We start from the raw sequence: 22,260 nt of genomic DNA, 5'->3' as shown, positions 1-22,260 counted from the left end.
CTCTGCAACCCACACAACAGCTTGAAGCAACGCCAGGTCCACAGCTCACTGAGCTAGGCCAGGGAATGAATCCGCATGCTCATGGATACTAGTCTGGTTCTTAAGACCTCTGAGCCACAATGGTAACTCCATAAAAAGTGGTATATTTCATTTGTCATAAATTTAATAGAAGAAAAAGAAACCAAAATGAAGTACAAGGAATTTTTTTAACTTGGCAGCTAAGCATTTCTTAAAAAAAGATATATTAGTTCCTAAAATATTCCTCTAAAGATAAAACAAGATAAAAATATCAAAATATTGGGATTAATAACTACTCTCATAAAATTCAGAAGCCATCCCTCATTTCCAAGTAGCTCTACATTGTTAAACATTTCCATTGTATTTAAAATAAAGTCCAGATAGTCACCATGGCCTAGAAGGAAATCTGGTTCTGCCTATATCTGCTCACCTCCACCTCTACCTGGCCCACTCTTTCCCCAAGCTACTGAAATATAGTCAGACCTTGGATTAAAAATGTAGGTTTAGGTAGGGTTCACATAATGACTTGGGGTGTGAGATATGCTTGGTTTTGTTCCTTCATCTACAAACTCGAGCAATGGACTCATGCTGCCATCACTTTCTCCATCCAGTAGCAAGAGCTCTGCTACTAGTTTCAAAGTGAGTGAGATGACCAACACCAAGTCTCAGAGAAAGTTTGTGAGCAACTCTGCTCTGTGAACCCCTGGCTCCTCTGATAGGCTCAGCCTCACTATGTCCATATTCTGTTCACAGCTTATACATGCCTTTTAGGCTGTTTGTTTCCTTACCCTGAAAATGGGACTGTTGTGAGTTAGGATGGCACAGGAGTCATTCCAATTGCTCTTGAGATTGGGGAATAAAAGATTGATAGTGTGATTGTTGTTACTGTTGATGAACATTCATTGGTGGGGAACATGACTTCATTATTTCAGGGGAAACACACATCCTGGCAAATAGGTTCCAGGTTGGTTTGGCTTCAGTCTCGGGCATTGCCAGGCAGAGGGCCTCTGTGTGGGTGCAGCCAAGATTCTCTCCCCATCTCACCATTGCTTTCCAGTCTCCAAATGGAGCACAGCTGTTGCAGTGCATGAGAAGGAAGCAGCTCCAGAATTGTTCATGTAGCCATGGAGAGTCATGGTTTATAAAAAGCACGCTTTTACAGCTGCAAGAGATGTTGGAGTGTCATACCTGGTGTCAACATCATTTCAGGCTGAACTGTCAATATTCTCCTTGCCTTTTGAATCCATTGCCTATTCTAATGATTTCCCACATTTTATGGTCTTTTGTTAATGAATTGTCATGGTAATGAAAACAGTTCTCACATTTTAGTGGCAAGAAATTTATATTCAACAGCTCTGGGGATATGATGCAGGAATGTGCATTTTATCAAGCATCCTGGGAGATTCACAAGTAGGTGGTTCAGGACATTATTTTGGAAAACATGGGTTAAAGTAGTATCTTTCCTGTGTAGTAATATTGGCATTGAGTGTTAAGGTGACTGAATTTTGAAGAGGTTCTGTTTTTGCCTGAGAGTAACAGGGCCATTATTCTTGTGCCTGAAATAACCAAAAAATATCAGATAAAACATATGAAACCACATATGGCTTTTGAAACATTGGCTATGAGGTAAGGTGAGGGCAAAGGTTTTCAAGAAATCACAGACAAACGAGGTGAGCACTAGGGCTGCTCCAGCTGCCCTGGAGAGCATCCAGGCTGAGACCCAGGTGGAACTCCAACTCCCTGAGTTGAGAAGGTGGTGCTAAGGCCCCCGGGAAACAAGATGGCTAGAGTTTGTAGGACAGAGCTCCAGAAACGGGAGAGCTGCCCAGAGAGAGGGCACGGGAGAGCTGCAGGATCATCGCTTATATTCATCAGAGTAAGTGAGGAAATTACTCTGAGGGAAGTGGGGAGGGAGCAGGGAGGTGCAGGGAGGGAGGGAGTGGAAAACAGTGCCCTGCCCTCACAGAAGTCTGGGAATATGGCTTGTTCTCTCCAAACAGACTGGAAAACTCATAATTCATGGAGTATTGGGTAGAACAGTCAGAGAGGTCTTGCCCCAGTAGTGGGGAGTGATTAGCTCTCCACTGAGCACTGCTGCAGACATGCCTGACAAATCGTAAAAATGCAATATGCAAAAGGTTCAAGTTGCTTCCAGGTCACTTACTCATCCTGGAACAGAGCTCAAAAATATTTACAGATATCAAAAAATATCCAGTGTCCAACAAGGTAAAATTCACAATGCCTGGCACTCCCAAATAGTAAAACAGTTGTGTTTAAAATGGAAACACACTATCTCCTCCCTGGCTGTCCTGAGGAGTATTTTCACACACTTTTTTTTTTTTTTTTTTGGTCTTTTTAGGGCCACACCTGGGTCATATGGAAGTTTCCAGGCTAGGAGTCAAATCAGAGCATACATCACAGCCACAGCAATGCAGGATCTGAGCCGCATATGCAATCTACACCATAGCTCACAGCAATGCCAGATCCTTAACCCACTGAGTGAAGCCAGGGATTGAACCCATTTCCTCATGGATACTAGTCAGTTCATTACCACTGAGCCATGAAGGGAACTCCTACACATTTTTGGACCATTAAAAAGTCAAACAGCTGAAGCCTTCAGTGTAATATTTTGTACATAACAGGCTAAAGTCTACCAAACCAATGTCTGTGTTGCTATGGATTACGGTAAAGGAAACTCAGCTAAGAGAAATGTTGGCCAAGTGCATCTTGTGTGTTAAGGGCTGTAGCTGGAAGGAGGGGGTGATGGGTAGGGGTGGGGGCTGATTTTCTGAGAACAATGGATGACTTGGAATCAAATGCCTCAGAGAGCACTAAGGGCCAATCCAGGGAGGCCAAGATCTGATGACAGGTCTAAGGGGTGGACTAGGCCTGGGTCTAGAACCAGAACCTTTGAAACTTAACAGGAGTGTACAGAGATTGAAGTCACCAAGGTCATGTTAGGACTGACCAAGGCTGAAGAATCAGCACTTGCTGCTACATGTTTGAGGTTGGGTCAGAGAGGTTACTCTGGGCTCATGCATGAGCTTAATGGTCTGAGGGGATGGAGGTCCATAAGTGAGCTCCAAGGTTTGAGCCTGGGCTGTCTAGGCTCCTCTGAGAATTAGATAGTTTTTAATTTTGTCATTGGGTGTGTTTCTCTGATTCATCATTGCCCTGAAGTTCAGTCTGACACTCTATATTCTGGATGTCTCCGCATAGATGCTCTGTTGCTTGAACAAATTTTCTTCAGTTTGCTGGGTGCTAAGCCCCTTGACATCCTTTGACATTCTGCCTGTGCAAATATGTGGCTTTTCTTCCTGCAACTTATAAATCTCTGGGAGGCCGGAAAACTATTTGTTTTTTTTTGTTTGTTTGTTTCTTTTTTTGTTTTTTAAGGATATGAATGTTTTATTTCAACAAAATGATTTTTGCCAGTTTGACAGGTGAAAAGTATCTCCTTGTAGTTCAATTTTGTAATTCTCTTTGATGAAGCTATGCATTTCTGCAAAAGAATATAGTATTTTACAAGGGAAGCAACTAAGGATTAGGGCTCATTTTTCCAAGGCAACCCTTCCTCTTATTTAAGCACACAGTACATCAAAGAGTTTTCTGAAAATAAAGGAACATACCAGGTGCATTTATGGCATTCCCTTAAGAGTTTATTATAAACTAGTTTCACAGGCCACAAGGAAGTAAAAGGACTAAGTACAGCCTTACAGGGAACAGGCAGGTAGCTGAAGAGGGCCTTGGTGGGCACATTCCTGGGGGAGGGGGCCCTGTAAGGGAAACCAGACAATCCGGTGAGACTCCAGGGGAACAATGGCTTAACAAACAAACAGGTGTGGTAACATGGCCCTGGGGGATCAGGCCCATGCCTCTGTGGAGCTACTTCCATAACTCTGTGGCCAAGGTCAAAGAAGGCCTCGTATCCCTGGGGGAGGGGGCCGCATGGCGGGTGGGGGCATGCCCATTGGAGTTCCTCTTCCAGGGGTGATTCCCACTGGGGGACCCATAGGAGGCCTCATACCAGGAGTTGGGCCCATCATGCCTGGAGGGGGTGCTCCTCGGCCCATAGGTTGGGGAGGACCTGCTCGGCCAGGTGGGTACTGGGTTGGGGCCCCTGCAATACTGGCTGTAGCAGCAGCTGCAGCTGCTGCAACAGTGCCTCTTCCTTGCAGGGTAATCACCTGTTGGGATGGCCCACCAACCCCACAGACTGGCCCAGCAAGTCCTGCAGGAGCCTGGGGCATAGGAACATTGGCTGGGATTCCCCTGACAGCAGCTCTGCCAATCCCTGGGCCCCCAGCTAGCGGCACTAGGGCAACACTGGTATCTTTGGGAGGTGGTCCCTCTACTGTCATTGAGACCAGGTTCTCCCCTCGAAGTAGCACCAGACCGAGGACTTGCTTCTCTCTCCTCTTGTTTTGAGTTCTTTGGTTTGATCTTCCTGAACTCATCACAGTCACAGAGGATCAAATTCATATGCTTGTCAAAAGCTTTAAAGGTGCTAATGAAGATACAGCTGTCTTGCAGGATGCACCTCATCCTGTAGTCGATGTGCTTCAGCATCTTGCTGCTCTTGCCCACAGTCACGGTGGCAGTTCTGATGGCTCTGATTTCCACCGGATTTGCCTTGGTAGAGGCCTAGACACCTACCAGTAGCCCGCCTCTCCTATTTGTTTCTTTCTTTCTTTTTTTTTTTTTTTTTGACTTTTTTGCTATTTCTTTGGGCTGCTCCTGCCGCAATATGGAGGTTCCCAGGCTAGGGGTTGAATCGGAGCTGTAGCCTCCAGACCACACCAGAGCCACAGCAATGCAGGATCCGAGCCGCGTCTGCAACCTATACCACAGCTCACAGCAATGCCAGATTGTTAACCCACTGAGCAAGGCCAGGGACCGAACCCGCAACCTCATGGTTCCTAGTTGGATTCATTAACCACTGCGCCACGACACGAACTCCCCCTATTTGTTCCTTAAAATGTTTTATCCCAGATCAATTCTTAGGAATGCCCCTACTTGAAGATGATACCAGGATATTGTTATTATCATTTGATAGGAATTTTTTACTTTCTTTGAAGGGTTAGGACTAAAGAGTCTGTCTTTGAAAGAAAAAATGGAAGTCAGTTTTTTTTTTTTTGAAGGAGAGATCTTAAAATCATGTTTTCATCTAAAAAGTAGGCTTTTGATAAGAGGACTTCAAAAACCTTACTTTTCTTCCCACCGTTGACCATACTATGGTTTGGGTAACTACAGCTGGGCTCCAGGGATGCATGCTGGTTAGTGTTCTCATGGACACTATGATGGTTCTCATGGCAGAAACGATTCACTTGTGGTATCTAATCATAATAACAATAATAAAAATAACAACAGCAGTAGCAGCTCTAGATGTTAGATGGAATAAGTTTACCACTTTAGTTTTCTCCTAATCAGCATTGATTGGAGGAGGTTCCACTCTTTCCTGGTGTTTTCAAATGGGAGAGACAGATTTGGGAGAGATTAAGGGAGCCTGGGTGAGGCTTTCTGCCTCTACCTGATGGGCAAGGACTGCCCTCTATATAGCTGCAGGTACCTGTGGCTGTCAGCTGAGAAGGAAGATGCAATCAGGGACAAAGATTATGATTTTTGGAGAAAATGCACATAAAAACTTGATATGATCTAACTGTGATCTTTTTAATTGTGGTAAGCTTGTTGGTTTTGCTTTTGGCATTATTTTTAATTAGTTATGCCTATGGTGGTAGTGAGTAACAGAGGGCCGGGTAAGAAGATGAAACTAGTTTTGAGCCCTGAGCCCTGATAAGCAGTTACATTCTGACTGGTTCTCAGATGGGAGTTGATTTTTCTGTAAGGGGAGAATCAGCTTGACAATGTGAAACCTTTGAAGAGGGCAGGGGCCTTTTACTTTTTTTTGGTCTTTTTTTTAAGAGCCGCTCCCGAGGCATATGGAGCCTATGCTACAGCCACAGCAATGCAGGATCTGGGCTGTATCTGTGATCTATACCACAGCTTATGGCAATGCTGGATCCTTAATCCACTGAGTGAGGCTGGGGATCATACCTGCGTCCTCATGGATCCTAGTCCGGTTTGTTAACTGCTGAGCCACAACAAGAACTTCGGATGTTTGGATTTTGAGATATTCTGACACTAGCATGAGAGTAGTTCTTGTGCAAACAAAAGATCAGGGCTGTCATGAAAAAGTACCCACTCCTACCCTCAAAGAGCAAGGTGTTCCTATGTTTTATGGAAGACAGTTGACTTTCACACTGAGCACAGTGAAGCCTCTGAATTTTCCTTTTGGTGCATTATTAGTCACTGATGGTGCTGAATCATGAAGCATGCGGCTAGGACTTGGGGATGGAGTATTGTTAATGAGGGAACTTAGGAAGGCCTAAAAAAATAAATTTTCAGGAAAAGCTACAGGCTCAAAGGGTACGATCGCTCCTTCATTGTGTGACATATCATTACTTTTCCTTGTTTTAGTTAACAATTGATATGGAGAAGTATCTTCTCCTTTACCATCCCCAAACCAAAGCTCATCCTTTTGTCTTTCTTCCTATGGGCACCATTTGAGAATCAATTTATAGAGAAGCAATTCTGAGCCTGTTGAATAAAAAAGCAAGAATAAAGTGAATGAATTTTTTTTTCTGGTGTTCCAAGTCATGGAGAAATGATGTGCATGCTCGCTTACATCACTGAGCATCTTTCTGTTATAGGAAGGGCCATTAGTCTCGCGATTGGAGAAAGCAGTGACATCCTTTGTGGAAAGACTGGTTTAAAGAGCTTCTCCATTGGTCTTCCTTTGGGCTCATGTCCACCTTTAATCATCGTTAACCACATTTCTAAAATTAATTTATTAGAGGGACCGTTTGGCTCACAGGATGACTAGATTTTGATTGGTGGGGAGGTGGTGATAGATGGAAAGGTGAGGGCCTGCTGGTTTTTCCACTGAGGGCCTGAACAACATGAAGAGGGAAGGCCAGTTAAGAGTCAGAAAGAGAAAAAAGAAGCAACTGACCTAATCTTTTAAAGACTTTGGCTGGAAATCTGCTTGAAGTCTAATTTACTCTCCTTTGCCGTATGGTCGAGTCCTCTTTTTTGGAACTAGTTCTTATAAAGTCTACCCATTTCTTTTTTTCTTTTTTTTTAATTTTCCCACTGTACAGCAAGGGGGTCAGGTTATCCTTACATGTATACATTACAATTACATTTTTTCCCCTACCCTTTCTTCTGTTGCAATATGAGTATCTAGACAAAGTTCTCAATGCTATTCAGCAGGATCTCCTGGTAAATCTATTCTAAGTTGTGTCAGATAAGCCCAAGCTCCCGATCCCTCCCACTCCCTCCCCCTCCCATCAGGCAGCCACAAGTCTCTTCTCCAAGTCCATGATTTTCTTTTCTGTGGAGATGTTCATTTGTGCTGGACATTAGACTCCAGTTATAAGTGATATCATATGGTATTTGTCTTTGTCATTCTGGCTCATTTCCCTCAGTATGAGATTCTCTAGTTCCATCCATGTTGCTGCAAATGGCATTATGTCATTCTTTTTTATGGCTGAGTAGTATTCCATTGTGTATATATACCACCTCTTCCAAATCCAATCATCTGTCGATGGACATTTGGGTTGTTTCCATGTCTTGGCTATTGTGAATAGTGCTGCAATGAACATGCGGGTGCACGTGTCTCTTTCAAGTAGAGTTTTGTCCGGATAGATGCCCAAGAGTGGGATTGTGGGGTCATATGGAAGTTCTATGTATAGATTTCTAAGGTATCTCCAAACTGTTCTCCATAGTGGCTGTACCACATTACATTCCCACCAACAGTGCAGGAGGGTTCCCTAAGTCTACCCATTTCTCTTCCACCTTGGTAGGGTAGAGAGAAATCTCCTTTAACCAAAATTATAGAACGTTTTCTGCCACCAAGCAATTAGATTTCTTACTGGCCTCCTCCTGCAAGATTTCTCTTCCCAGATCTGTACGGTTGGTTTGGTTAATTGGAGCCAAGTTAATTTTATTTTATTTTACTTTTTGCTTTTTAGGGCCGCACCCATGGCATATGGAGGTTTCCAGGCTAGGGGTCAAATCAAAGCTACAGCTGCTGGCCTACACCACAGCCACAGCAAAGCAGAATCTGAGCTGTGTCTGTGACTTACACCACAGCTCACGGCAATGCTGGATCCTTAACCCACTGAATGAAGCCAGGGATCGAACCTGCAACCTCATGGTTCTTAGTTGGATTCATTTCTGCTGCGCCACAATGGGAACGCCCCCAAATTAATTTTAAATAAGTAAGTAGCAATTACAGGGGCAGAAAGTTTTAAAATCTCCTGGGGCGGGGGCGGGGGGGAGTGGTAGATAGACATGTTTGTGGAAGTCCACTTCAGGATTTGATCAATGGCAGAAATTACTCTTCTCCTCTTCAAGTGTTACCAGCATGAAGTGATCCTTCATAGGGTCATTGAACCTTCCAGGGCACTCTGCCCAGGATGAATGACACCAAGAGCATCTCATTTCACTGTGGTTTCCCTCCAGGTCTCTTAACCATCAGAGGACACATTCTTTACCAGCAGGGCCAGTATCCCGGTTGTGCAACCTGTATAGTTGGACAGGGCCCAGTTTTAGAAGGAAGGGTCCCGTTCTTAGTTTAATGCTCTATTGTCATTGTGAAATTCCTCACAATTTATAAACATGACACCTCACATTTTCATTTTGCTCTGTAGCTGTTTCTACCTCTATGCTTCGGGGGGTCACTCAAGTGTAGCAAAATTGTGAAAATAAAAATCAAGGGCCCACTTCGTCACCTTCCTCCGAGTTAATGTATCCAGATGAGCACCTAATGAAACTACTGCACATTCTCTGATCTTTACTGATTTCATATTTAACCTCCTTTAATAAGAGGTTCTCAGAAGTCTCTTTTCCCCTTCTAGAACAATGTCCATATTGATTTAGAATCTCTAAAAGAGTGATTCGGATCTTGGCAACATGTGGTACCTCTCTTCTTTGAACAGAAGCATTTTTTTTTTTTTGACTTTTTGCCTTTTCTAGGGCCATTCCCACGGCATATTGGGGTTCCCAGGCCAGGGGTCTAATCAAAGCTGTAGCTGCTGGCTGACACCAGAGCCACAGCAACGCGGGATCCGAGCCGCATCTGCAACCTATACCACAGCTCACGGCAACGCCGGATCGTTAACCCACTGAGCAAGGGCAGGGATCGAACCCGCAACCTCATGGTTCCTAGTTGGATTCGTAAACCACTGCGCCACGATGAGAACTCCCAAGAAGAAGCATTTTTTAAATCTCTTGGGTTTACTTTGTTTTATGATAGGTAGCAATAACCTCAATTTCATGGTGCATTTCACACACGGACCTGTATGTCTTATATTTTAAGTAAGAACTAAGAAATATTCTTACTGGCCGATGGGTCCAAATACTGAAGCTAGCAGCAATGACTGTGAATATTCATTCCTGTGTTGTCTTAAATCTTCAGAGGCACAGCAGTGCACAGGTGAGGGGTGCACACTCAAGCATTTACCCAGTTCCTTGGGAGGGAATGGGTGTGAGTTGGTTGGCTTGGTAGATTGGCCCATGCGAGAGTAGCAGAGTCATGGGTGGGCCTAATCCTGGTGGGAGTCTTCTACTTTTACTGCACTTACATGCTGGCTGCCTAAGCTGGATGGTTGAATAATTTTGTAGAAATGATTAGCCAGGAGACAGACCTGGTATAAAAGAAGGTATGTAAATCCTTCTCAGGTACTGGAGAAATACCTACTGACAGGGCTCAGGCATGCCTCCCTGATTGCAAAGGACAGTGTCTTCTGCTGAGCCTAGAGCATGCCCAGTGGGTTGAATCTCAGACTTGCATGTCTGTTGACATTAATTACAGGGTGTTGTGGGCCAGGTTTCTGCAAGTTGGGTGGAGGTGCAGGCCACTGGCAATATATACAACACCCAGGGAGAGACAGGTGAGTGGGAAGAAGAAGAGATTTCTCTGGGGCTGCTGCAAGGCTGATGCTGGTGAAATACGCTTATCTTTCTTGAGTACTAAGCAGCATCTCCCAGGATTGTCAACTATTGGACAGCACGTCTTTGATACTCATGAGCCACGAGGAATTCTGGTAAAGGTAAAAGTGTGATAAATTTTAATGTGTTTTCTCACTAGTTGCTTTTGTTGTGCATAGGGTTATGTGTATGCGTGTAAAAGTGACTGAAAGATTTCACATTGCAGCCTCTGGATTTTTTTATTCTATTGGCAAATTTTCAGCATTACATGAGACAGGATTTTATCTTGTTTCTTAACCCTACTGCTTCAAAGCTAAGGTGCTCGATCTATTCAGACCAAAGATGATGAATGACTAGAAAGAGAGAATTGTTTTGGCATAGTCTAGGGCAAAATCACCATTTCTAGAGAAAACTTCAGGGTGGAAAGAGCAGGAACTTTTCATTCATATAGACCTAATCTGAATCCTGACTCTACTGTGTATTTGCGACATTAGGGAAATAACTTAAATTCTCTGAATTTAAGTTTTCTTGCTTGTAAAATGGGGTAATAGAACCTGCTTCCCAGAGTGGGAAGGATTTAACGAAATAATGTTAGCAAAGAGCCTAGTGCAGTATCTGCCTCCTGGTAGAAACTCAGCAAAAGTTGGTTGCCTTTGTTATCAAGTCTTCCTCTAGCCCCCTTCCTTAGCTTTGGAGTTGTGGTCTACCATTTTCAACTCCTGTAATCATAGTGTTTCCTCGGCCTGCTTATTGTAGGTTGTGGCTGACTATGGTAAAGCTAAGACTAGCCTATTTCTAATGTTTCTATGGACGTGTCATTTCATTTTTTGTTAGGATCTAGCATTGCAGTTAGATAGAGTAGATACGGGAAGGTATGTGTCTTAAATGCTGAATTATGCCTTACTTGATTTGTAGCATTTTCCTCTTCTGGGATCTTTAGGAATCTGGAAGGCTGAAGCATAAGTCCTGCAATTCACTCTTTCCTTCCATTCATCCATCCATCCATCCATCCATCCATCCATCCATCCAACACTTACGTGCTGAATCACCATATGCCAAGCATAGTTCTAAGAGCCAGAGGTTAAGCAGTAGAGAAAAATAGAAGAAAAAAAAAAAAAAACCCTTCGTTCATTCACGGAGCTTTTATTCTAGTGAAGGGAGATGTTATCAACAAAATAAGTCAATAAAGTCTGTAGTATTTTTATTTTTAAAATTTTATTGGCGTATAGTTGACAAAGTGTTGTATTAGTTTCAGGTGTATAGCAAAGTGAATCGGTTGTATATATATATATATGTATATATATATACATTCTCTTTTCTCACATAGGTTATTACAAACTATTGAGTGGATTTTCCTGTACTATACAGGGGGTTCTTATTATCTATTTTATACATTAGTGTGTGTGTTATTCCCATCCTTCTAATTCCTCCCTCCCCCCATGGTTTCCCCTGAGGTAACCATAAGATTGGTTTTGAAATCTGTGAGTTTGTTTCTGTTTTATAAATAAGTTCTTTTGTATCATTTTTATTAGATTACATGTATAAGTGATATCTTATGATATTTATCTTTTTCTTTCTGCCTTACGTCACTCAGGATGATCATCTCTAGGTCCATCCATGTTGCTGCAAATGACATTATTTCATTATTTTTTATGGCTGAGTATATATTCCATTGTAAATATGTACCAGATCTTTTTTATCCAATCCTCTGTTTATAGACATTTAGGTTATTTCTATGTCTTGGCTATTGTAAACTGTGCTGCCGTGAACAGTGGGCTGCATGTTTCTTTTAGAGTTAGAATTTTCTTTGGATATATGCCCAGGACTGGGATTTCTGGATCATATGGTAATTCTATCTTTAGTTTTTTTCAGGAGCTTCCATACTGTCCTCCCTAGTGGTTGCACCAATTTACATTCCCACCAACAATGTAGGAGGGTTCCCTTTTCTCCACACCCTCTCTAGCATTTATTGTTTGTAGACTTTTTGATGATTGCCATTCTAACTGGTATGAGGTAATACTTCATTGTAGTTTTTATTTGCATTTCTCTAATAATTAGTGGTGTTGATTATCTTTTCATGTGTTTTTTGGTCATCTGTCTGTCTTTGGAGTAATGTCTATTTAGATCTTTGCAGTTTTTGATTTAGTTGTATTTTTTTTATATAAAGCTGCATGAGATGTTTGTTTATTTTGGAGATTAATCCCTTGTCAGTTGCTGTGTTTGAGAAGATTTTCTCCTATTCTGTGGGTTGCCTTTTCATTTTTTAAAATTGTTCCCTTTGCTGCGCAAAAGCTTTTAAGTTTAATTAGGTTCCATTTGTTTATTTTTGTTTTGATTTTCCTTACTCTAGGCAGTGGATCAAGAAAGATACTGCTGTGATTTATGTCAAAGAGTATTCTGCCTATGTTTTCCTCTAGGCGTTTTGTATTGTCTGGCCTTATGTTCGGTCCTTAATCCATTTTGAGTTTATTTTTGTGTATGATGTTAGAGAATGTTCTAATTTCATTCTTTTACATGTAGCTCTCCAATTTTCCCAGCACCACTTATTGAGGAGACTGTCTTTCTCTATTGTATGTTCTTGCCTCCTGTTTTAGACTAATTTACCATAGGTACTTGGGTTTATTTCTGGCCTTTCTATCCTATTCCATTGATCAATATTTCTGTTTTTGTGCCAGTCTCTTACTGTTTTGATGACTGTAGTATAGTCTGAAATCAGGGAGCCTGATTCTTCCAGTTCTATTTTTTTTTTTTTTTTGTCTTTTCTTCCCCCTCTCAAAGATTACTTTGGCTAGTCAGGGTCTTTTGTGTTTCCATACAAATTTTAAAATATTCTTCTCTAGTTCTGTGAAGAATGTCATTGGTAATTTGAAAAAGATTGCATTGAATTTGTAGTTGCCTTGGGCAGTATGGTCATTTTGACAGTACTGATTCTTTCAACCCAAGATCATGTTATATCTTTCCATCTCTTTGTATAATCTTTGATTTCTTTCATCAGTGTCTTATAGTTTTCAGAGTAGGTAGGTTTATTCCTAGGTATTATATTCTCCTTGACACAGTGGTAAGCAGTATTGTTTCCCTAATTTCTCTCTCTGATCTTGTGTTGTTAGTGTACAGGAATACAAGAGAATTCTATATATTAATTTTGTATCCTGCCACTTCACTGAATTCATTGATGAGCGCTAAGAGTTTTCTGGTAACATCTTTAGGATTTTCTATGTATTGTATCATGTCATCTGTAAACAGTGATAGTTTTATTTCTTCCTTTCCAATTTGGATTCCTTTTGTTTCTTTTTCTTCTCTGATTATCATGGCTAGCACTTCAAGAACTATGTTGGATAACAGAGGTGAGAGTGGACCTCCTTGTCTTATTCCTGATGCTTTCAGCTTTTCTCTGTTAAAAATGATGTTAATTGTGGGTTTGTCATATATGGCCTTTATTACATTGAGGTAGGTTTTCTCTATGTCCACTTTCTGAAGAGTTTTTATCAAAAATGGGTGTTGAATTTTGTCAAAAGATTTTTCTTCATCTATTGAGATGATCATATAGTTTTTATTTTTTGGTTTGTTAATATGGTATATCACACTGATTGATTTGTGGATATTGAAAAATCCTTGCATCCCTGGGATAAATCCCACTTGATCATGGTGTATGATCCTTTTAATATATTGTTGGATTCTGTTTGCTAATATTTTGTTGAGGATTTTTTTCATCTATGTTCATCAGTGATATTGACCTGTAATTTCTTTTTTGTGGTATCTTTGTATGGTTTTGGTATTAGGGTGATGATAACCTCATAGTATGAGCTTGGGAGTGTTCCTTCCTCTGCAAAGTAAGATCTGCAGTGTTTTATTTTATTATTTTTTTTCTTTTTATGTCTGCACCTGTGGCATATGGAAATTCCCAGGCTAGTGTGTTCCCACAGCTTGTAACATTGCTGGATCCTTAACCCACTGAGCAAGGCCGGGAGTCAAACCTTCATCCTCACAGAGACAACATTTGGCTCTTAAGCTGCTGAATCGTAATGGGAACTCCAAGTCTAATATTTCAGATGGGGAGTTATTATGGAGAAAGTAAGGCAAGAAAAGGGGATGCAGTGTTGAAGTACTTTAGGATGATCAGGGAGAGCCTTATTGAGAAAGTTTTTGAGCAAAAGCTTAGAGGATATAAAAGGGAAGAACATTTCAAGCAGGAGAAGCAGCAAGTGCAAAGGCCAGAAAGTGGAGGCCAACCTGGTGTGTAAGGGAAGGCAGGGAGGCCCGTGTGACTAGTGAGAAGAGGATGAGGAGAGGGCTCAGGTGGAGTGATGGGGGCTAAATCATGTTGGGCTATGAGGGCCCTTGTGAAGACTTGGGCTTGGCCTACATTTCAACGGGATAACTCTGGCTCCTGTACTGAGAATAATCTGAACAGGCAAAGCTGGAAGCAGAGAGTCCAGTTAGATCTTTGTAATAAATAACCCAGGTCTCTACAAGAGTGGCCACAGGGGAGGGGTGAGGTGTAGACAGGTCCTGGGCATAGTTTGGAGGTGGAGCCAACAGAATTTACTCATGGATTAGATATGGGAAGTGAGAGAAAGAGAAGGTCACGGATGATTTTAATTTTGGTGGGGGGGATGAGTAAAAGGAAGATGAAGTGTGATTGAGTGGGGAAAACCAGATTAGATCTGTTTTGGACAGTTTTGAGAGTTATGTTAAACATCTGAGTGGAGATGCTAAGAGGGAAGTTGGATATAGGAGTCTAGCATTCAGGGGAAGCCAGGACTTAAGGGACAAATCTGGGAGTGGTGGACATGTGACATGTATTTAATGCCAGGAAGCAGAATGAGATCCCTCAGTACTGAGGGTGATAGAAAAGGAGAGTTCTAAAAACTGAGCACTAGGACATTCTAATTTTAACTAGCTGTGAGATTAGGAGATGGTAGGAAAGAAGGAGAGAGTAGAGAAGAGGAAACAAAGGAGAAGAATATTTGCAGGGGGTGGGGGATAGTGATCACTTTTGAAATTCTGCTAGTGGCTCAAGTGAGTTGAGGACAGAGTTGGCTATTTATTTCTTTATTTACTTTAATTGAAATATAGTTGATTTATAATGTTGTATTAGTTTCTGGTGTACAACAAAGTGATATATATATATATATATATATATATATGTATATGTATATATTCACAGATTCTTTTCCATTATAGCTATTATAAGACATTGAATATAGTTCTCTGTGCTATAGAGTAGGACCTGGTTTTTTATATATTTTATATAAAGTAATGTGTATCTGTTAATCCCAAGCTCCTAATTTATCTTGCTTTTCTCCCCTTTCCCCTATGGTAACCATAAATTTGTTATCTTTTTCCTTTCCTTTCCTTTCTTTAAAAAAAATTTTTTTTTATTACTCAAATGAATTTATCACATCTGTAGTTGTATCCTTTCCTTCCTTCCTTTTCAGGGCCTGGGGGTGGGGGACGGTGGGGTGGGGTGTGTGGCATGTAGCAGCTTGATGTGAGATCTCTGTTCTCAGACTAGGGGTTCAATTTGGGCCGCAGCAGTGAAAGCACCAAGTCCTAACCACTAGACCATCAGAGAGCTCTATCTAAATTTATTTTCTATGTCTGTAAGTCTGTTTCTGTTTTGTAAATAAGTTCATTTGTATCATTTTTTAAGATTCCACAAATAAGTGATATCATGTATTTGTCTTTGTCTGACTTATTATTACAATCTCAACGTCCATTCATGTTGCTACAAATGGCATTATTTCATTTTCTTATGGCTGAGTAGTATTCCATTGTGTATAGGTACCCCTCATTTATTCATCTGTCGATAGATATTTAGGTTTTCCATGTCTTGGCTATTGTGAATAGTGCTGCTATGAACATAGGGGTGCATGTACTTATCAAATTAGGGTTTTCTTTGGATTGGAATTGGCTATTGAATTGAACATTTTAGGGATCTTTGGTGACCTTGACAAGAGGCTAGAATCATGTAGGACCAGTAAAGAAGGGACAGATTGAGGTTGGGAAAGGTGAAGTTAGAGATCATTAAATTGCTGCCAATCTTTCCTCATTCCCAATGCAGAAGAACCAAACATCTCAACTTCCCATTTTTCTCATTCATCTTTATTTTATTTTGCTGACTCTATTCATCTTTGTAAGCAACAGTAAATTCTTTTTGGATGGGCTGGCAAGCAAGCAAGATGGGATGCTCCCCCCGCATAGGTTTGTTTCCAGCCTCTGTTGGGGTCCAGGGCATTTTATCACTTCCCTTCATGTTTGATGGTAGGATAGCAGTCACAGGCAAGGTCCTGAGAGGGGTGCTTCCAGACACAGCTGTGCACACTGCCTTACGTGGGAGATGTGTGCCCTCTTAGGGGGACGTGCTTGGGGCATGATCATGCAGGGCAGGTTGGAGCTTGTTCTCCTTGCATCTTGGTGAGGCCGCAGAGTAACCATGTTTTAGCACCTGTTGTTACAGGCTCAGAGAAGGGCAATAAAACTCTCAAACTTTAGGATAAACTAGAGGGATTTCAGAAGAGAGCAACAGAGTGAGCAACATAATTGTGAAAGGAGAAAAAATATCAGGATACATGAGCAAGCCACTGTGCTGTGGTTGTCTCTCTTTAGGGCTGTGGAGTGTGTGGGCCTGCAGAGGCTGACCTACATTTCAAGAATGACTGGAATCTGGGAGGTGTTTCAGGGAGACTCTTTGCTGGGCCTTGGCCAAAGGATGACTCAGATGACTTGGACAGAGTTGGCTTTTGTTGAGATACCAAGTGTGCTCTGCTGCAGGGTACTGGACACAATTCCCAGTAAACAGGGCTGTCTGCTGACTCCTCTACTCCCCTTCTGTTGATTCACTGAGGGCTCACCATTTTTGGCTCATGAAAACAGGAATTGTTTGGGAGCACAGAACATGATTTTTGGGTTTTACTTTAGGTCTGTGTTAGAATGCTTGTAGATGCTAGACATGGGACAAATTGGTGGGATCCCCTTTTTTTTGCCCCTGCTGGGTTCTGGAAAGTGGTACCGCCTGCTCTGTTGTTTATGCAGCCTTCTTCATTGGGCATCTACATGCAGTGACCTTTTAAGAAATAGATTTTATTTTTCAGAGAAATTTTAGAGTCACAGCAAAAATGAGCAGAAAGTACAGAGAGGTCCCATGTACCCTCTCCCCCAACACATGCACAGCCTTCCTCACTATCTACATCTCACTGCAGAGAGGTACATTGTGACAAACCTACACTGACACATTATTATTTCTCAGAGTTCCTAGTTCACAGTATAGTTTATTCTTGGTGGTATACATTCCATGAGTTTTGGTAAATGTACAGTGACATGTATCTACCATTATAGTATCATATCTAATAAATTCACTGCCCAAAAAATCCTCTATGCTCTGCCTGTTCAACACTCCTTTCCTAACTCCTGGCAACCACTGATCTTTTTCCTATCTCTGTGGTTTTGCCTTTTCTAGAATGTCACATAGTTGAAATCATGTAGTAAGTAGCCTTTCCAGACTGGCTTCTTTCACTTGGCAATGTGTACTTAAAGTTTCTTCCATGTCTTTTTGTGCCTTGGTAGCTCATTTCTTTTTATCACTGGATAATATTCCATTGTATGGATGTATTACACTTAATTATAAATTCATCTACTGAAGGACATCTTGGTCTTTCTAAGGTTTTTTTTTTTTTTTTTTTGGCCACCCCAAGACATATGGAATCCCAGGAGAGGGATCGGATCCAAGCCATGACTGCAAATATGCTGCAGCTGCAGCAATGCCAGATCCTTTAACTCACTGTGCTGGGCCAGGGGTCAAACTTGTGTCTGGTGCTGCAGAGACACCACCAATCCCATTGTGCCACAGCAGGAACTCTAAGTTTTGACAGTTGTGAATAAAAACATTATAAACATCCATGTACTGAAGCTCCCCGGTGGTTTAGTGGGTTAAGGATATAGCATTATCACAGCTGTGGAACTGGTTTGCTCCCTGGCCCAGGAACTTCAGCACACCCTGGACACAACCACAACTCTCTTCCCCGGCCCCCGCCAAAAAATCCATGTGCAGGTTTTTGTGTGGACATGCTTTCAATTCCTTTGGGTAAATACTAAGGAACATGGTTGTTGGATCACATGGTAAGAATAGATTTATTTTTTTTAAGAAGCTGCCAAGATGGGCTTTCCAAGTATCTGTACCATATTGTTTTCCCATCAGCAATGAATAGGAGGAGTTCCTGTGGCTCCACATCATCACAGCATTTGGTGTTTTCCACATATTAGCCATTCTAATAGATGTGTAGTGGGACCTCATTGTTGCTTTAATTTACAGTTCCCTAATGACATGATATTGAGCTTCTCTTCATGTGCTTATTTTTTAACTGTATATCTTTGATGAAGTGTCTGTTTAGGTCTTTGGCCCACTTTTTAATTTAGTTGTTTGTCTTGTTTTGTTTTCCTTTGTTTTTTATTAAGATAAAATCGACATATAACATTGTATTAGTTTTAGGTATACAACATAATGATTTATATATATATGCTGAGAAATGACTACCATAATAAGATTAGTTAACATCAGTTATCACACACAGTTACAAATTGTGTGTGTGTCTGCTGGGAACTTTTATTTTTATCTATTTATTTATTTATTTATTTTAAGAACTTCAAATCGTTTAATTCTCATAGTGATCCTCCAGGGAAGATGCTATTTTCATCCTTACTTTACAAATGAAAACACAAGCATACAGAGATCAAGTAACCCACTCAAGGTCTCTCATCTAGAGAGTGGTGAAGCCATATTCAAAACTAGACAAGCTGGCTCCAGAGTCCATATAAAGCTGTGTGCAGATTGTTCCTTATAACAGCTTTAGACAATGTCTAAAGTTGATAAATGAAAAAATGAACTATTAATTTTCATTATATTATAGTCTTCAATATTAATCCTATTCATGGATTACTTTGGTAATTTTTTTTTGGGGGGGTGCTGCATCTGTGGCATGTGGAAGTTCCTGGGCCAGGGACTGAACCCTTGCCACAGCAGTGACAATTACAAGTCCTTAATCTCTACGCCACTAGGGAACACCTGGTAGATTTATCCTGTAGGGGACTCTCTACATTTCCTGGACTTGGGGAAGTGTTTCCTTTCCCAAGTTAGGAAATTTTTCAGCTATTATCTCTTTAAAGATTTTCTTAGCACTTTATTCTCTCATCTTCTGGGACCCCTATGATGTGAATGTTGAAACGTATAATGTTGTTCTCATTTCTTTTTCATCCTTTTTTCTTTATTCTCTTCTGTAGCAGTGATTTCCACCAGTCTGTTTTCCAGCTCACTTATTTGTTCCTCTGCCTCAGTTATTCTACTATTGGTACCTTATAGTGTATTTTTTCATTTCGGTTCCTGTATTGTTCATTTCTGTTTGTTCTTTAAATCTTCTAGCTCTTTTTGAAATATTTCTTTTTTTTATTATTCAATGAATTTATCACATCTGTAGTTGTATAATGATCATAACAATCTAATTTCACAGGATTTCCATCCCACAACCCAAGCACATCCATCCACCCCCTAAACTGTCTCCTCCAGAGACCATAAGTTTTTCAATGTCTGTGAGTAAGCATCTGTTCTGCAAAGAAGTTCAGTCTGTCCTTTTTTCAGATTCCACATGTCAGTGAAAGCATTTGATGTTGGTGTCTCATTGTATGGCTGACTTCACTTAGCGTGATAATCTCTAGGTCCATCCATGTTGCTAAAAATGCTGGTATTTCGTTCCTTTTGATGGCTGAGCAATATTCCATTGTGTATATGTACCACCTCTTCTTGATCCACTCCTCCGTCAATGGACATTGAGGTTGTTTCCATGTCTTGGCTATTGCAAATAGTGCTGCAATGAACATTGGAGTACATGTGTCCTTGTGAGCCATGGTTTTCTCTGGGTAGATGGCCGGGAGTGGGATTGCTGGATCAAATGGTAGTTCTATGTTTAGTTTTCTGAGGAATCTCCATACTGTTTTCCACAGTGGTTGCACCAATTTACAATTCCACCAATAGTGTACTAGGGTTCCTTTTTCTTCACACCCTCTCCAGCGCTTATTGTTTGTAGACTTTTTGATGCTGGCCATTCTGGCTGGTGTAAGGTGGTACCTCATAGTGGTTTTGATTTGCATTTCTCTAATAATGAGTGATGTTGAAGATCTTTTCATGTGTGTTTTGGCCATCTGCATGTCTTCTTTGGAGAACTGTCTGTTTAGATATTCTGCCCATTTTTTGATGGAGTTGTTTGTTTTTTTGGTGTGGAGCTGCGGAAGGTGTTTATAAATTTTGGAGATGAATCCCTTGTCAGTTGATTCATTTGCAAAGATTTTCTCCCATTCTGTGGGTTGTCTTTTTGTTTTGTTTAGGGTTTCCTTTGCTGTGCAGAAACTTTTCAGTTTGATTAGGTCCCATTTGTTTATTTTTGTTTTTATTGTCATGATGCTAAGAGGTGGATCTGAGAAGATGTTGCTGTCATTTATGTCGGAGAGTGTTTGTCCTATGTTTTCCTCTAAGAGTTTTATAGTGTCTGGTCTTATATCTGGGTCTTTAATCTATTTTGAGCTTATTTTTGTGTATGGTGTTAGGAAGTGTTCTAATTTCATTCTTTTCCATGTGGCTGTCCAGTTTCCCCAGCACCACTTATTGAACAAGCTGTCCTTTCTCCATTGTATATTCTTGCCTCCTTTATCATAGATGAGTTGGCTGTAGGTGTGTGGATTTAATTCTGGGCTTTCTATCCTGTTCCACTGATCTATATTTCTCTCTTTGTGCCAGTACCATATGGTTTTGATGATTGTTGCTTTGTAGTATAGTCTATGGAAACTTTTAAAATCTACTTTCTTAGCTACTTTCAAATTATTAAGTATAATTATCATGTAGAATATTACATCCCCAGGTATTTTTTATCTTATAACTGGGAATTTGTATCTTTTGACCACCTTTTCCCATTTTATTCCTCCTTTCTCACCATCCTGTGGCAACCATTGATCTGTTCTTTGTATTAATGAGTTTGGGTTTTTTTTTTGAGATTGCACATATACGGAGTTCCTATTGTGGTATAGCAGAAATGAATCTGACTAGTATCCATGAGGATGCAGGTTCTATCCCTGGCTTCATTCAGTGGGTTAAGGATCTGGTGTTGCTGTGAGCTGTGGGGTAGGTGGTTGCTGTAGCGCTGATTCAACTCCTAGCCTGGGAACTTCTATATGCCACTGGTGTGGCCCTAAAAAGCACCCTCCACACACACAGGAAAAGATTGCACATGTAATTGAGATCATACAATATTTGTCTTTCTTTCTCAGACTCTTTTATCCATGTTGTTGCAAATGGCAGGACTCCCCTCTTTTTCGTGGTTGAATAATATTCCACTGCGTGTATACTACATTTTCTTCTTTTTTTTCTCTTTTTTGCTTTTGTAGGCCTGCAAGTGCAGCATATGGAGGTTCTCAGGCTAGGGGTCTAATTGGAGCTGTAGCTGCTGGCCTACACCAGAGCCACAGCAACGCAGAATCCGAGCCGTGTCTGCACCTACACCACAGCTCAAGAAACACCAGATCCTTAACCCACTGAGCGAGGCCAGGGATTGAACCTGCAACCTCATGGTTCTTAGTTGAATTCATTAACCACTGAGCCACAACGGGACTCCTATACCACATATTCTCTATACATTCATCTGTCAATTGACACTTAGGTTGTTTCCATGTCTTGACTATAGTAAATAATATTGCAGGGAACCTGGGGGTGCAGATATCTTTTTTAAGAGTGATTTTGTTTCCTTTGGTTAAATATCCAAAAGTGGATTTTCTGCATCATGATAGCAGTTTTATTTATTTACTTATTTATTTATTTGTCGTTCTGCCTTTTCTAGGGCCGCTCCCATGGCATATGGAGGTTCCCAGGCTAGGGGTCTAATTGGAGCTGTAGCTGCCGGCCTACACCAGAGCCACAGCAACACAGGATCTGAGCCGTGCCTGCAACCTACACCACAGCTCACGGCAATGCCAGATCCTTAACCCACTGAGCAAGGCCAGGGATCAAACCTGCGACCTCCTGGTTCCAAGTCAGATTCATTAACCACTGCACCACCATGGGAACTCTGATAGCAGTTTTATTTTCAATTTTTTGAGGACCCTCCACACTTTTCCATAGTGTTTGCACCAATTTATATTCCCATCCAAAATGCACAGGGATTCTTGGAGTTCCCATTGTGGCTCAGTGGTTAACGAATCTGACTAGGAACC

General features: G+C 41.2%; 1 protein-coding gene and 1 pseudogene across 2 annotated transcripts in view; one reads left to right on the top strand and one right to left on the bottom strand.

Annotated features, from left to right (window-relative positions):
• TMEM45A (transmembrane protein 45A) overlaps positions 1-22,260 on the top strand; it is a 96,960-nt gene that overhangs the window by 9,367 nt on the left and 65,333 nt on the right. Inside the window, exon 1 of one of the 2 annotated variants that reach the window (XM_013981108.3) lies at positions 9,977-10,133. The exons of the other annotated variant lie outside the window; for it this stretch is intronic. The gene's annotated coding sequence lies outside the window, so the exon portion shown is untranslated. Of the gene's footprint in view, positions 1-9,976; positions 10,134-22,260 lie in introns of those variants that run through there. 2 annotated transcript variants of the gene reach the window in all.
• LOC102160509 (small nuclear ribonucleoprotein-associated protein B pseudogene) lies at positions 3,847-4,615 on the bottom strand (annotated as a pseudogene).

The sequence above is a fragment of the Sus scrofa genome, chromosome 13 (assembly GCF_054392235.1).
Source record: "Sus scrofa isolate SSC_HxYL_T2T_F1_AM1 chromosome 13, Sscrofa_HxYL_maternal_Yorkshire_Landrace_v2.0, whole genome shotgun sequence".
Lineage (NCBI taxonomy): Eukaryota > Metazoa > Chordata > Mammalia > Artiodactyla > Suidae > Sus > Sus scrofa.
This window is presented reverse-complemented; position numbering and strand designations above follow the sequence as displayed.